The 16641-nt window shown below is 41.4% G+C and overlaps 1 long non-coding RNA gene across 1 annotated transcript in view; it reads left to right on the forward strand.

The window, feature by feature from the left end:
* The first annotated feature begins 5374 nt into the window (after positions 1 to 5374).
* The window catches only part of LOC132762141 (uncharacterized), a 38483-nt gene continuing 27216 nt past the window's right edge, over positions 5375 to 16641 (forward strand). The window contains exon 1 of the long non-coding RNA XR_010909020.1: positions 5375 to 5531. This is a non-coding gene — a long non-coding RNA (uncharacterized lncRNA). The remainder of the gene's footprint in view (positions 5532 to 16641) is intronic.

Genomic DNA, 16641 nt, shown 5'->3' on the forward strand with positions numbered 1-16641 from the left:
TATTTTTTTTCCACATAATCACCATTCTGTTCAATACATTTTATTATCTATAGGATGAGTTTTTGATGCCTGGGTCATAGAAGTTTCCCTCTTCCTTTTTCAGCCAGTCACTTTGATTTTCACCTTGTCATCATCAGAAAAGTGTTTTCCGTGTGTTCCTTCAATTTAGTGAACAGATGAGAGTCACTGGGTGTGAGATCAGAGCTGTGAGGAGGTGGCTTAAAACATCCCAACCAAACCTGTGCAATTGAGCATTGGAATAGCCCCATGCCCCTGAGGATGGCATGATTTTAATAGTGAATTCAATATTTTATATGTTTTAATGTGCATGTGAGTATTCTGTTTGTTGTCCAAATTCATTGAATAGTTCCCATACGTAAAGCCACCTTGAGTCCCCTTTGGAGTAGAGAAAGGCAGGATACAAATAGAGTAAATGAATAAATAAAATATATAATCTGTAATAATTAAAGAAAATATAATGTGGGGATATTTATTTCCATCAACTAGATGCTTGGAATCAATTTATTGGGTTTTAGTTTATATTTTGGCTGCAGAAGAGACATGATGAGGGCCATGTATAAATGTGAGGGGAAGTCATAGGGAGGAGGGAGCAAGCTTCCTGACTGTGAGAGCTGTTCAGCAGTGGAACTCTCTGCCCCGGAGTGTGGTGGAGGCTCCTTCTTTGGAAGCTTTTAAACAGAGGCTGGATGGCCATCTGTCAGGGGTGATTTGAATGCAATATTCCTGCTTCTTGGCAGAATGGGGTTAGACTGGATGGCCCATGAGGTCTCTTCCAACTCTAGGATTCTATGTAACTGTTGCCAAAACTCCCAGGCTCAGCTAGCCTCTTGGGCATGGCCCAACCAATCAGCTTGTGCTGATTCTATGATTCTGATTCTATGATTCTATGAAGATTACATTATATAGAGGAGATTCCATCTGAACATGAGGAAGAACTTCCTGACTGTGAGAGCCGTTCAGCAGTGGAACTCTTTGCACCGGAGTGTGGTGGAGGTTCTTTCTGTGGAAGTTTTTAAAGAGAGGCTGGATGGCCATCTGTCGAGGGTGCTTTGAAAGCAATTTTCCTGCTTCTTGGCAGAATGGGGTTGGACTGGATGGCCCATGAGTTTTCTTCCAATTTATTGATTCTATAATTCTATTGTTTCTTCTTCTTCTTCTTCTTCTTCTTCTTCTTCTTCTTCTTCTTCTTCTTCTTCCTTCTCTCTCTCGCCCACTTGCTTTCTCTCTCATTCTCTTTCTCGCTCTCACTCTCTCATAGTTTAGTTTTATTTAGTACCAGCCTATATAGTCAGCATTCCCTTTTCAGCATAGATTAACTCAGGATAATTGCTTTCTCCATGCATACAACATATGGTCCGTACATCATCACACTAGAGCAGTGTTTCTCAACTTTCCTAATGCCACGACCCCTTAATACAGTTCCTCATGTTGTGGTGACCCACAACCATAAAATTATTTTCATTGCTACTTCATAACTGTAATTTTTCTACTGTTATGAATTGTAATGTAAATATCTGATATGCAGGATGCATTTTCATTCACTGGACCAAATTTGGCACAAGTGCTTTATATGCTGGGGTTTTATTTTATTTATTTTTTTTGGGGGGGGGGGTTAATTTTGTCATTTGGGAGTTGTAGTTGCTAGGATTTATAGTTCACCTACAATCAAAGAGCATTCTGAACCTCACCAATGATAGAATTGGGCCAAACTTCCCACAGATAACCCATGACCAACAGAAAATACTGTGCTTTCTGATGGTCTTTGGTGACTCCCCCTGACACCCCCTCATGACCTCTCCAGGGGTCCCGACCCCCAGGTTGAGAAACACTGCAGTAGAGAATGAATCCACTTTAAATCAGGTTTCTGCTTCTTGCAGAATTCTGGGGTTTGCAGTTTAGTGAGGATGTTAAACCCTCCTCCCTAAACTACAAACCCCAGAATTCTGCAGGAGGCAGCAACTGGATTTAAAGTGGATTCATTCTCTAGTGTGATGAGGTTGCAGGTGATCTGAATATAGATTTCTGATTAGAACTGCACTTGTAACCAAAATCGACAGGCCTTTGATCTTTGATATTGCTGTTTTTAAATTGTTTTAAGTTGTTTTTAAATTGTGTTAGATTTTAGCCTGTTCTTGTAAGCCGCTCTGAGCCCCAGGGGAGTGGTGGCATATAAGTTTGAATAATAAATAAATAAATAAATAAATAAATAAATAAATAAATAGAAATGTGTCATCTTAAGAACTCCTTTCTCCTGCTGGCTTCCATCTTTGTCTGGCCCTCTGAGAAGGTATCCCTAAGCTTAGAGCATCTCCATGGCGATGCTCTGGCCCTCTTCCATTAGTTATCACTCCCTCTGAGCTAGCCTTTCTATCTTTATACTGCTCACTTGTGGTTGCATCTGATAATGTAGCCTCTATTTATTCAGAAGAAGACTTACAAGACACTTTGAACAACTTAGAATCATAGAATCAACTTTGCAGAAGCATATGAAAAGCTTGGCCTCCAACTGAACATTGAGAAAAACGAAGTGCTCAACCAGTGGGTACCAACCGATCCCATTGCAATGCCATAAATAAAGTTGAATGTTTTACCTCTGGAAAATGTTGACCATTTCTGCTACCTAGGCAGTATTTCCTTAAAAGAAAATCCTGAGAAGATGTTCTGTCTTCCAGGAGCATGGTTTACATTGCCTTTTAGCTGCATGGGATAGCATTCCTTTGCATTTCTCCAGGGTTGCTTTAGACCCAGCAGCACCCTGGAGGTTAAACAGTATCAGAGTCTGGAAAGCCAGGCTGCAGGCCCTCTGCAGTTATTGGTTTAGAAAGTATCTCTTTGGGTTTGGAGTCTGCCCTTTTTTCTGGGGTTGAGATCTCCATTTTGGAATTTTCCCTGTCTCCTTCAGTAGAGAAAAGAATCTCAGATGTGCTGTTGGTCAGGCAGGGAGCTCTGAAAAACCCATTGTGAGTACAATTGAGTGACAGAATAGCTATTGAGTTATAGATAGATAGAATAGGTATTGATAATGGAACTATTGAGTTATAGATAGAAATTGAGATAGATAGATAGAATAGCAATTGAGTTATAGATAGATATAGAGAAAGAGAAGCCTATTGAGTTATATATAGAGAGATATTAAGATACTGAAATAATAATTGAGTTATTGAGAAATAGAGAGAAATAGCATAACGATCAGCCTGAGCTCTAAGGAATAATACTTCTAATATATTCCCTAGCACACACACTCTCACGTTCCTTCGGCTGTTATATTGCCCACAGCTGTTCAACAATGTAAACTGGACTGAAAGACCGTTTAGCCGTTGTTACCAATTTGAAGGAACGGAGTAGAGGACTTTGTTTTCTAAGGCTCCAACTGGACACCTGTCACAAAGCTCGATGTGTATTAAGTTATTACTGCCACCACTCAAATAGATTTTGAGAATTTAACTTGATGTTATGTCTGAGGTAAAGCTTGTTGTGCCCCAGCCCTTCCTCTGACTCCCACTAAAGTGTCTGAGGCGAAAAAGGTGTTATAAATTTACTGGAACAGGCTTAATGGAATGAATCACTGTGAGGACTTCATGTAAAGTTGAACTAGAACAAAGTTTATTTATAATTACTAGAACAAACAACTGGATTCTTCTTTGAGTTACAAAAGCGTATATGGTTAGCACTGCGCAATCTTCTTGAACAGTTCCTAAGTCCTAACAAGCTTACTGAACTTCCCAACTGGGTATCTGTTCTTCGACGTGAGCAAATTCCCTCAGACAGATTAAACCTATCTGTCCCCTTAGCGTATCTAGATCCCACTAGAATACCCTGACCTTGAGAGTGTAAAATCAACCAGTGTGTTTTCCCCCACACCAGTTCACAGGCGGCTATTGCTGTGAAAAAGATCTTGGAGTCCTCGTGGACAACAAGTTAAACATGAGCCAACAATGTGATGTGGCGGCAAAAAAAGCCAATGGGATTTTGGCCTGCATCAATAGGAACATAGTGTCTAGATCTAAGGAAGTAATGCTACCCCTCTATTCTGCTTTGGTTAGACCACATCTGGAATATTGTGTCCAATTCTAGGCACCACAATTCAAAAGAGATATTGACAAGCTGGAATGTGTCCAGAGGAGGGTGACTAAAATGATCAAGGGTCTGGAGAACAAGCCCTATGAGGAGCGGCTTAGGGAACTGGGCATGTTTAGCCTGAAGAAGAGAAGGCTGAGAGGAGATATGATAGCCATGTATAAATATGTGAGAGGAAGCCACAGGGAGGAGGGAGCAAGCTTGTTTTCTGCTTCCTTGGAGACTAGGACGTGGAACAATGGCTTCAAACTACAAGAGAGGAGATTCCATCTGAACATGAGGAAGAACTTCCTGACTGTGAGAGCCATTCAGCAGTGGAACTCTCTGTCCCTGAGTGTGGTGGAGGCTCCTTCTTTGGAAGCTTTTAAGCAGAGGCTGGATGGCCATTTGTCAGGGGTGATTTGAATGCAATATTCCTGCTTCTTGGCAGGGGGTTGGACTGGATGGCCCATGAGGTCTCTTCCAACTCTTTGATTCTATGATTCTATTGGCTCCCCAGGCCACTCTATAGCCCCACCTGCCTTCAAACACTCTCCCTCAGGAAATCTTCAGCTCACTCGATAACTACCCTCTCCCTTCAGCTTAAAATCCAATCTCTCTCTTCTGCTGTTTAAAACCCTTCTCCCTCTGTGATGTTAAATCCCTTCTCTCTCTGACAGAAGCTGCCTGCCTCTGACAGCTCCAGCTCCTCCCATCTGTCCTAGCCAATCCTGGCATAGCTAAACTCCTCCCCTCTGCTGATCTGACTTCCCTTGCATTCCCTCACTAACATGGAGGCCGGCTTACTGACTTTTAGGCTTTGGCTTCAGCCTACAAAGGGTTTGAATCCATTACAAATAGCTACTGAGTACTATTGAACATTACTTCATCTCCAAAACTGACCTTGTGCTTAGATAGGGAAAACCCTGTTTTTTCTAACCATAGCAGCTCAAAGGGTGAAATATCTCAGGATTTTTTCTACCATTTGGAGAAAGGTTACCTCAGTAATTAAAGAAAAGTGGAAAGAACATCTCTATGGTTTCTCAAATTGACTGTTTGTGTTGTAACTTTATCAAGCTGTGCCAAGTCTGCCAAGGACTTTGGAAATAAACATATTTGGTTGATATTCATATCTTGACTGGCATCAGTTGCTGAAAGTATTGAGTTATTGCTTCAAAGAAAGACCCCCAGTAATTTGCCCTGATATAGAGAGAAGCACATCTCAGTTTTAATGTTATAGCGTCTGGGTGTGATGGCACAGAAGACATTTAATTTGTGCTTTTTTCATTTCAGGAATGACTTGAGAATCTGCGAGTCACTTCTGGTGTGAGAGCATTGGCTGTCTGCAATGGTATTGCCCAGAGGACGTCCAGATGTTTTGATGTTTACCATCCTCGTGGGAGGTTTCTCTCATGTCCCTGCATGAGGAGCTGGAGCTGACAGAGGGAGCCGAGGTTTGTGCAATGTACAATGACAATAAATTTATTCTATTCTGTTGTTCAAGAAATTTAATTATTCATGCCATTCATTTTATTTGGTCACAGCATAATATTTCCTTCAATTAACTCCCCCCCCCCCGCCGCCCCAAATTAATGTCCTTGCACCTAAAAGACATGTGGATGGAGCTGAATGAATGGTTGCACATTATTACCCAAGTTCTGAATCAAAGAAAAGGGAGAAATATAAATTAAATGCAAGTTGTTTTCATTAAGAGGGAAACATATAGTTTAATAACAGAGTAAAACATTTTTAGGCAAAGGCTTTAACTGAAAACTGGAGCAGGATTACATATTTCTTGGATGCAAAGAGATAACTTCTGGTTGTCCATGTTATCTGTATAGAAAGAGACAGAGAATCCATGATGAGTATCTTGGGTCAATTATCAACTAGGTGGAGACTATAGTCTAGAAATCCACTTAGGCAGGAAAAACGAAATGCAAATATACAGAATGGGGGACAATGCCTGGCTCGAGAGCAGTACGTGTGAAAAAGATCTTGGAGTCCTCGTGGACAACAAGTTAAACATGAGCCAACAATGTGATGTGGCGGCAAAAAAAGCCAATGGGATTTTGGCCTGCATCAATAGGAGCCTAGTGTCTAGATCTAGGGAAGTCATGCTCCCCCTCTATTCCACTTTGGTTAGACCACACCTGGAATATTGTGTCCAATTCTGGGCACCACAATTCAAGAGAGATATTGACAAGCTGGAATGTGTCCAGAGGAGGGCGACTAAAATGATCAAGGGTCTGGAGAACAAGCCCTATGAAGAGCGGCTTAAGGAGCTAGGCATGTTTAGCCTGAAGAAGAGAAGGCTGAGAGGAGATATGATAGCCATGTATACGTGCGAGGAAGCCACAGGGAGGAGGAAGAAAGCTTGTTTTCTGCTTCCTTGGAGACTAGGACGCGGAACAATGGCTTCAAACTACAAGAGAGGAGATTCCATCTGAACATGAGGAAGAACTTCCTGACTGTGAGAGCCGTTCAGCAGTGGAACTCTCTGCCCCGGAGTGTGGTAGAGGCTCCTTCTTTGGAAGCTTTTAAACAGAGGCTGGATGGCCATCTGTCAGGGGTGATTTGAATGCAATATTCCTGCTTCTTGGCAGAATGGGGTTGGACTGGATGGCCCATGAGATCTCTTCCAACTCTTTGATTCTATGATTCTAACAGTGGAACAGAGGAATAAGCTCTCCTTTGGATGTAAATAAAGGAAGACTAGATGACCATATTTTGTGAATGGTTTTATATTATGCCTCCATAATAGGGTTGGACTTGATAGCTCTTCCCTCCAGCCCTTCAAATGTCTGAGTCTATACTGCCATATAGTCCAGTTCAATGCAGTTAGTCTGCATTCTGAAACTGGATGAGATGGCAGTGTAGATCCAGCTTAAGAGTCTATGGTTCCATCACTCACCTTTTGCAGCAGTACTTCCAAAACGCACATTTACCGATGTGCTCAAGTCCTTTGCAGCCAGATGTAATGGCCATCACACAAAACCCCCCATATCTCTTGCATTCATCTTCATTCCTGGCCCACTGAGCGAACCCTGTAGAAAATAATGTCATTCAATGAGTGAATAGACAAGATTTTGATCAAAGGGCATAGTGGGAATGAAGTGTTCTTTCCGTGAGATGTGAGTGCAGCCTAGCAGTACTGTCAACCCTCCACATTTGTGGTTTTGGCTTTTGAGGATGTGAATATTCTCGTATTTTATTAAAATACTAGCCGTTCCCTGCCATGTGTTGCTGTGGCCCAGACTGGTGATCTAGAAAATAAAGTAATGAGGAAGTGTTGGTTTGTAATATATGTAATTTCTTGATGCTTGTGGATAAACAGTATATCTTGTTGTCTCTTTGTCAGTGTTGATGTAGAGATTGTCTGGTTTGCCTACTCTGGAACATGCAGCATATAATTGTCCTTCTTGAGGCATCCCTTTCAAATCTATGATATTATATCTGTCATATACATGTGTGTGTGCATTCTGAACCCCACCAATGATAGAATTGGGCCAAACCTCTTACACAGAATCCCCATGACCAACAGAAAATACTGTGTTTTCTGGTGGTCTTTGGCCACCCTTCTGACACCCCTTCGCGACCCCCAAGTTGAGAAATGCTGCTTAAGGTCAGCCAGTCCAAAACCCTTCACCAGGGCAAGAAATCATAATCAAAGCCCTCCTGACAAAGAGCCATCCAGCCATAGATATAGATAGATATGATCTACCCCCCCCCCCCAACACACACACTCCACTTACCTCTGAGGATGCCTGCCACAAATGCAGGCTAAACGTTAAGAGAGAATGCTGCTGGAACATGGTCATACAGCCCAAAAAACTCACAGCAACCCAATTATATAATGGGAATCCAAGAGCTGAAATGAACTCTGCTCCTTATTTTATTCAGATGTGAATTAATTATTTACCTGGATCTGGAAGGAGCAGCAAAACAATGACAAGAAGGAAAAGGTGGAAGGTCTTCATAGTTTAGGAAAGCAAGGCAGGTGTTCCACAAGGATCTCTTTCTGTCCTTACAATCAACGGTACCAAGGCTGATCAGAGACAGATTTTATACTACCCTAGGGATTGTGACACATTGTTGTCTTTCAAAAAAAAAAGTGAAATATTATGAAATTTTGGGGATTCAATCTTCACCCCGAGGCTGTTCTTGACATTTCAACAGAATGATTGACGTCAAATCATCCAGGCATCCCCTGGGCAACATCCTTGCAGATGGCCAATTCTCTCACACCAGAAGTGCACTTTCTCAAGTCTCTCATGACATGACAAAAAAAAACAAACAAAAAACAAAACAAAACAAAAAACAGAATGATGGAAGTGTGAACATATGTTAATCCTTTTTTTTTTTTTTTGAGCTAGAATCAACCCCACCCTGCCTGAGGCCTTTTCACACTTCATAATGATAGCATTTTGAGTCCACTTTTACTGCTCCTATGGGCCACTCCTGGGAAGGAAGGAAATCCTCTAATACATACAAAACACTTGATAAGTAGTGTTCAAATAGCTTAGATGAAGGGTTAGAAGACATGATCATCAAGTTTGTAGATGATACCAAATTGGGAGGGATAGTCAATACTCCAGATGACAGAAGCAGAATTCAAAACAATCTTAACAAAGATGGGCCAAAACTAAAAAATGTACTGCAACAGAGACAAATGCAAGATACTCCATGTACTACTTCATCACACTAAAGAATGAATGAATCCACTTTAACAGCCTCACTAAACTACAAACTCCAGATTTCTGCAGTAGGCAGCAACCGGATTTAAAGTGGATTCATTCTCTACTGTGATGAAGTCTTTAGACAGAAAAAAATGAAGCACAGAGATACAGAATGAAGGATGCTGGCTTGATAGCAGTACATGTGAAAAAGATCATGGAGTCCTCATGGACAAGAAGTTAAACATAAGCCAACAATGTGATGCAGCAGCTAAAAAAAGCCAATGGGATTTTGGCCTGCATAAATAGGAGTCTAGTGCCTAGATCCAGGGAAGTCATTTTACCCCTCTATTTGGCCTTGGTCAGACCACACCTGGAATCACACTGTGTCCAATTCTGGGCACCACAATTGAAGGGAGAGGTTGACAAATTGGAATGTGTCCAGAGGAGGCTGACTAAAGGGATCAAGGGTCTGGAGAACAAGCCCTATAAAGAATGGGCATGTTTAGCCTGCAGAAGAGAAGACGGAGAGGAGATGTGATGAGGGCCATGTATAAATACTGTATGTGAGGGGAAATCATAGGGAGGGGGAGCAGGCTTGTTTTCTGCTGCCCTGGAGACTGACACAATGGAGCAATGGCTTCAAACTACAGGAAAGAAGATTCCACCTGAACATTAGGAAGAACTTCATGACAGTGAGAGCTGTTCAGCAGTGAAACTCTCTGCTCTTTAGTGTGGTGGGGGTTCCTTCTTTGGAGGATTGTAAGCAGAGGCTGGATGGCCATCTGTCACAGGTGCTTTGAATGCAATTTTCCTGCTTCTTGGCACTGTTGAGTTCAGAATGCTCTTTGATTGTTGGTGAATTATAAATCCCAGCAACTATAACTCCCAAATGACAAAATCATTTTTTTTTTAGTGATGGTCATTCCTTGGGTTAGTGAGACTGGTGGGGACGAGGGACAGGACCTTCTCGGTGGTGGCTCCTCGCCTGTGGAATGCGCTCCCTGGGGAAATTAGGTCATCAACATTTAACTTCAGGAGGAAGTTAAAAACCTAGATTTGGGAGCAGGCCTTCGGGTAAGCTGGCAGATGGACCAAAGACAATTACGACCAGAGTAGGAAAGGACAATAACAATGCTGGATGGATTATGGATTTATAAATCAGCGAACATTGACCACAAAATGATGTTATTGCTGTTATTGTATTGATTTGATTGTTTTAACTAGTAATAACTGTTGATGTTAAATTGTAAATTGTATATTGTATTTTGTGAATTGTTGGGCATCGAATTGTGCCTTTTGTAAGCTGCCCTGAGTCTCCCCTAGTTGAGAAGGGCGGGGTAGAAGCACCCCAAATAAATAAATAAATAGGTGTCTTGTGGTCAAAATTGGCGACAATTCACCCAGTGGTTTTTGAGTTATGTTAATCCCACAAACAAACATTACATTTTTATTTATATAGATCTGCAGGCAGCCATATCTAATTTTATTTAGGGAAAATTATGTATTGTTGGTGGATTGTATTGGATTTAAAGCTATACCTTTATAAATGTAGTGCAAGGGCTTTTGAAAATGGTCTTTTTTTTTTTTTACTATTGATTACATTTATTTTAAAATACTTTAATTCTATGGCTATTTTAACTGAATGTTAACTACAATATATTCTATGCTTTTCAACTGGAGATTTAAACTGGATGGCAGATAAGTCTGGTGTCTACTTTCCCATTCCTTTTTGAAGGATTTGGAGACTGTGTCAGAAGAGAAAACAGTACAAAAATGGTAAGGAGATTTCTGTAGATGCAGAAGTCAAAGCATTTTTTCAATAACGAAGTACGAAACGTTATCATTGCTCTTTATGGGAAAGAAGTATTTCAGCAGCATTTGTCTAAGCAACATCTCTTCTGCATTGTTACAGCTGTTATTAGCTTGCATTTTGCAAAGAGAAAACCTAGACATGATTGGAACTGCAGAATTCAAAGTAACATTTAAAATGTTTTCCGATGGTTATGCTGTTCAGGAAACACAAGTCTGGAAACTACCGAGATTTGGTAAGAGCCCTGAAACATTTCAAAGAAAAACAATCATGTGGAATTTTTTCTCATGTGCATTCCAGAGATCTTGATGAACAGGATGGAAGCAACTACAGTTATGAAATGCTAGAAATTATCTTAGGTGACATCATTTCTTGTCTCAGGAGCCCCCAGTGGTGCAGTGGGTTAAACCCTCGTGCTGGCAGGACTAAAGACCGACAGGTCGAAGGTTCGAATCCGGAGAGAGCATGGAGGAGCTCCCTCTGTCAGCTCCAGCTACCCATGTGGGGACATGAGAGAAGCCTCCCACAAGGATGGCAAAACACCAAACATCCGGGCATCCCCTGGTCAATGTCCTTGCAGACAGCCGATTCTCTCACACCAGAAGGACTTGCAGTTTCATAGAATCATAGAATCAAAGAGTTGGAAGAGACCTCATGGGCCATCCAGTCCAACCCCCTGCCAAGAAGCAGGAATATTGCATTCAAAGCACCCCTGACAGATGGCCATCCAGCCTCTGTTTAAAAGCTTCCAAAGAAGGAGCCTCCACCACACTCCGGGGCAGAGATGGCCGCAAGGGCTTTTGAAAATGGTCTTTTTTTTTTTTTACTATTGATTACATTTATTTTAAAATAAATGTAACATCCAGCCTCTGTTTAAAAGCTTCCAAAGAAGGAGCCTCCACCACGTTCCGGGGCAGAGAGTTCCACTGCTGAACGGCTCTCACAGTCAGGAAGTTCTTCCTCATGTTCAGATGGAATCTCCTTTCTTGCAGTTTGAAGCCATTGTCCTAGTCTCCAGGGAAACAGAAAACAAGCTTGGTCCCTCCTCCCTGTGGCTTCCTCTCACATATTTATACATGGATAAGGATATCATATCTCCTTTCTCAAGTTTCTCAAGTTTCTCCTGATACAGAAAACATTCCTGTCTCAACCCAAGAGCTGTGTTTTTCACAAATTATAACTTACCAAAGAACCTCTTTCAAAATATGGAATGTATGCTCTGGTGAAATCTTTTGAAGATAGACAGCTAAAAGAAGGAAAGGATTGTACAGCACTAGTCAGAGACTTCAACTACCTCAATCTAGGCCTGGATAGAGTCCACACTCAGATAATGTGGGATTTTCTGCCTTTGTTTGTTTGTTTGTTTGTTTGTTTTGAGAAACTGCAGGTTGCTTCTTGTGTGAGAGAATTGGCTGTCTTCAAGGATGTTGCCCAGGGGATGTCTGGATGTTTTGATATTTTACCATCTTTGTGGGAGGCTTTTGTCATGTCCCTGTATGGCAGTGGTTCTCAACCTGGGGTCCCCAGATGTTTTTGGTCTACAACTCCCAGAAATCCCAGCCAGTTTGCCAGCTGTTAGGGTTTCTGGGAGTTGAAGGCCAAAAACATCTGGGGACCCCAGGTTGAGAATCACTGCTGTATGGGGAGCTGGAGCTGACAGAGGGAGCTCATCCTTGCTCTCCCCGGATTCGAACCTCCAACCTGTCAGTGTTGAGTCCTGCTGGCACAAGGGGTTTTGTGTCTTGATATTCTGGGATATAGGGGTGTGTGGAAGGGCCCCAAATAAAGAAGATACAAGATAGTCATGGAATGGAAAAATTAACAGCGGATATTTCACTCTGTGTTTCTTCTGTTGCAGGGAATAAAAGAAAGCAAGAATAACAGAATGTGGTAAGCTTCTACTTTTCTACCACTCAAGGTATTACACCATGTTCAGCCGTTGAAGACTTGAGAAATTTGATATGTTTTGCAAATATCCTGATAAAGAAAAAATCAGTACACAAGAGGAAGTGGAAAATGTGGTTAGCTTTCATTGCTTATTTGGAAGGGTTCACCTAAACTTGACTGCAGTGTCCTGGGACACTTTCCTATACTAGGTGTTGAAGCAAAGTCTGGGACAAAAGGAATTCCTGCTCAAAGCTGGAATTGATAGTCACTCAAATTCTACTGCTCTTCCCATTCTTCTCTCCTAGAGAAAAGAATGTCTCAGGGATCTCCTTCAGGGATTCAATTTTTTCCCCTTACCACTAAGGAGACCACCGATGCAGTCATAGTTGTTTTCAGAGGAGGAGTGGGAGCTTGTTCATACACAGAAGGGGCTGTCCAAGGTACTGAACCCAGTCTTCCCACATTCTGGAGAATCCTCTTAGCTCCTTGAATCCTTGATTTCTTCCCCCACTGAAAGGAAAGCCCATGCTCATTGTTGCTCAGGGTATGGCAACCAGATTAGAGGATGTTTTGTGTTTAAGATGTTGGATCTGAGCATTGACCAACCTTTCCGCTTCTGCAGCAGTATTTAAGATAGTTGAGATATTTAAAGATAATAATAATAACAACAACAACAACAACAACAACAACAACTTTATTTTTGTATTGTCGAAGGCTTTCATGGCCGGAATCACTGGGTTGTTGTAGGTTTTTTCGGGCTATATGGCCTTGTTCTAGAGGCATTCTCTCCTGACGTTTCGCCTGCATCTATGGCAAGCATCCTCCGAGGTAGTGAGGTCTGTTGGAACTAGGAAAAAGGGTTTATATATCTGTGGAATGACCAGGGTGGGACAAAGGACTCTTGTCTGCTGGAGCTAGGTGTGAATGTTTCACCTGACCACCTTGATTAGCATATAATGGCCTGAATAAACATATATAGCCCGAAAAAACCTACAACAACCCAGTGATTCCGGCCATTAAAGCCTTTGACAATACAAATTCATTCTGTTTTGTTGTTTCCAGTTTTGCATATTCAATTCTTGCTGCTGTTGTCATATAAAGAAAAACTATTTCTTGAGGTTTCAATATATGTTTATCTAATAATCCCAGGAGAAAAAGTACTGGTTTCAATTGAATTTTATTCTTGAATATATTAGTTTCCAAGTCTCTATGGGTTTTTATTCAGAATTCTTTATCCTTTGGGCAAGTCCACCACAAACGGTAAAGAGTTCCAGTCATTTGTTTGCATTACCAACATGCGTTGTATCTTTAATATACCTTCTCTTCCCCACTAATCCCCTTCCTCTTTCTTGGCAACATAATAGAACTCCATTACCCTCATCCTCTTTTTTGTTTTTATTTTCTTTTTGTGTGAAAAAAATAGGAAAATGCTCAATAAAAATAAAAACTTAGGAAAGAAAAATATTTTATGGATGTTTGTGTGTATTTTTAATGTTCTTCACATTTATGAATGCATTTTTCTAAGGTTAGGAGGAAAGGGAGGCATTTTCTCCTTTATTTTTATACTCCGCCAACCATCTCCCCAAGGGGACTTGGTGCGGCTTACAAGGGACAAGCCCAAAAATTACAAACAAAACATATAATTAAAAACATCAGATAAAATATAAAACAAACACAATTGTAAACAATATCAAACAATATGGCTGAGAGAAAAAAAAAACATAGCTGAGGTCCAAGCTCCATGTGTGCAATTCATCCTGAAGATTATGATCATTGCACCTCTCACCCATTTCTTCACCAGGCTAAAACATATGATTTGTTCTCCAGATTTTGTTCGTTTTCATGGTTTCTTTCTCCCACCCTGGACATTCCATAGACATACTTGCCTAGTTTCCAACAGATCTCACAACCTCTGAGGATGCATGGTGTAGATGTGGGTGAAATGTCAGGAGAAAATGCTTCTGGAATATGGCCATACAGCCTGGAAAACTTACAGCAACACTGTTAAAAACTCCCCTTCACTCAGCTGCCCAAGCAATAGAATCATAGAATCATAGAATCAAAGAGTTGGAAGAGACCTCATGGGCCATCCAGTCCAACCCCATTCTGCCAAGAAGCAGGAATATTGCATTCAAATCACCCCTGACAAATGGCCATCCAGCCTCCGCTTAAAAGCTTCCAAAGAAGGAGCCTCCACCACACTCCGGGGCAGAGAGTTCCACTGCTGAACGGCTCTCACAGTCAGGAAGTTCTTCCTCATGTTCAGATGGAATCTCCTCTCCTGTAGTTTGAAGCCATTGTTCCGCGTCCTAGTCTCCAGGGAAGCAGAAAACAAGCTTGCTCCCTCCTCCCTGTGGCTTCCTCTCACATATTTATACATGGCTATCATATCTCCTCTCAGCCTTCTCTTCTTCAGGCTAAACATGCCCAGTTCCCTAAGCCGCTCCTCATAGGGCTTGTTCTCCAGACCCTTGATCATTTTAGTCGCCCTCCTCTGGACACATTCCAGCTTGTCAATATCTCTCTTGAATTGTGGTGCCCAGAATTGGACACAATATTCCAGATGTGGTCTAACCAAAGCAGAATAGAGGGGTAGCATTACTTCCTTAGATCTAGACACTATGCTCCTATTGATGCAGGCCAAGATCTGAGTGTCATAAGGAATAGCAGAACAGCAAAATATCTCTCCTTTCTTTCTGTCCACTGGGTTATATTCCATACGGATGTTGTCCTGGAAAGTTGAAATGAAGAGGAGCTGTGCATGAGTGCACCAGTGCTCTCGTTCTGAGTATCAGCCACACATTCCAATAAGGAATGTATGAGGGGGGATCGTGATGCATCGTCTCTCATGGTTAAATAAGTCCTTGTTATACTTCTTCGAACCTATTCCAACTAGTCTCTAACCTTAATAAAATGAGATGCCCAGAACAGAATACAATACTCCAGATGAGGCCTGAAAAGAATATAATTGGATTATTGCTTCCTTTGTTCTTGGGCGTAATAATTCCACTATATCCACTCCTTATATTAATATAGTCTTGTTGCACTATATTTTTCTCTATAAATCATATGGCTTTTTGTCCTGCATTATTACTATCTAGAGTGAGAAAGTAATGTGAGACATGTACACACACATATTGTTGCTCTTAGTTTTGGATGTGGAATCATAGATAAAAAGAGCTATACCCATGACTTTTGACTAAGAGCAGAGGGCTTTTCTTACCTCTTCTCTAAACTACTGCAGAATTGACATGGGAAGGAAACCCTCCCAACAGACATGTAGCCGGGGGGGGGGGGGGGAGCTTGGGGGGCTTCACAACCTCTGAGGATGCCTGCCATAGATGCAGGTGAAACATCAGAAGAGAATGCTTCTAGAACATGGCCACACAGCTCAGAAAACCTACAACAACCCAGTGATTCCAGCCATGAAAGCCTTCGATAATACTTGGTACCATTTCAAGTCCCATGGCTCTGCAATACAAAAATCCTGGGATGTAGAATTTCTTGGGGTAGGTAGAGTGCTATGCTTGCAAGTTTTCATACAGTATCAGGAAAATAGATTAGAGTTCTTTAATAGACAGCCTAGGTGGATTTTATCAATGTGGAGCTCTGTTGTGAACATAAAAGCATTATGCAGTTGAGTTACACATCTGGTATGGATACTTTCCATATTCTTCATGCTGTGAATGCATAACAAGAGAAAAGAAAATCAGGAAATATAAGTGGAGGTAAGAAAGATGATGCCCAGCCACAAGAGACCTCTTCACACTACAGAACTATAGCACTATGAAGGAATGTGGTTTTGTTTCATAAAACACATCGTTTGTAGTTTGTCATTTGGTGTTGTACTAGAACTCTTTGGCTGAGAATTAAAGATAGCCCTCCACACACCACAAAACCCAAGAGCCCATAGAATGTTACTATGGTAATTAAAATAGACGCATGGTGCTTTAAATGCATAGTGTGAAATGGCCCCAAATTTAAAGGAAGCTTGTAGACATTTCTGTGGCCAGGTTGCCTTACTCCATGGCCTGGTTTTCTCTGTATTTAAATCTGTGTTCATGACATGAGCTCTCTGAAATACGTTCAATGCAACCCAGCTAACCATTGAATTTGCAATTTGTTGCCTTTTGAATCTAGCTTGGTTATTCCCACAGCTGTTCTCAACTTGCTTGGTCTAGATTCTGAGAT

This window comes from Anolis sagrei, chromosome 1 (genome assembly GCF_037176765.1).
Source record: "Anolis sagrei isolate rAnoSag1 chromosome 1, rAnoSag1.mat, whole genome shotgun sequence".
Taxonomy (NCBI): domain Eukaryota; kingdom Metazoa; phylum Chordata; class Lepidosauria; order Squamata; family Dactyloidae; genus Anolis; species Anolis sagrei.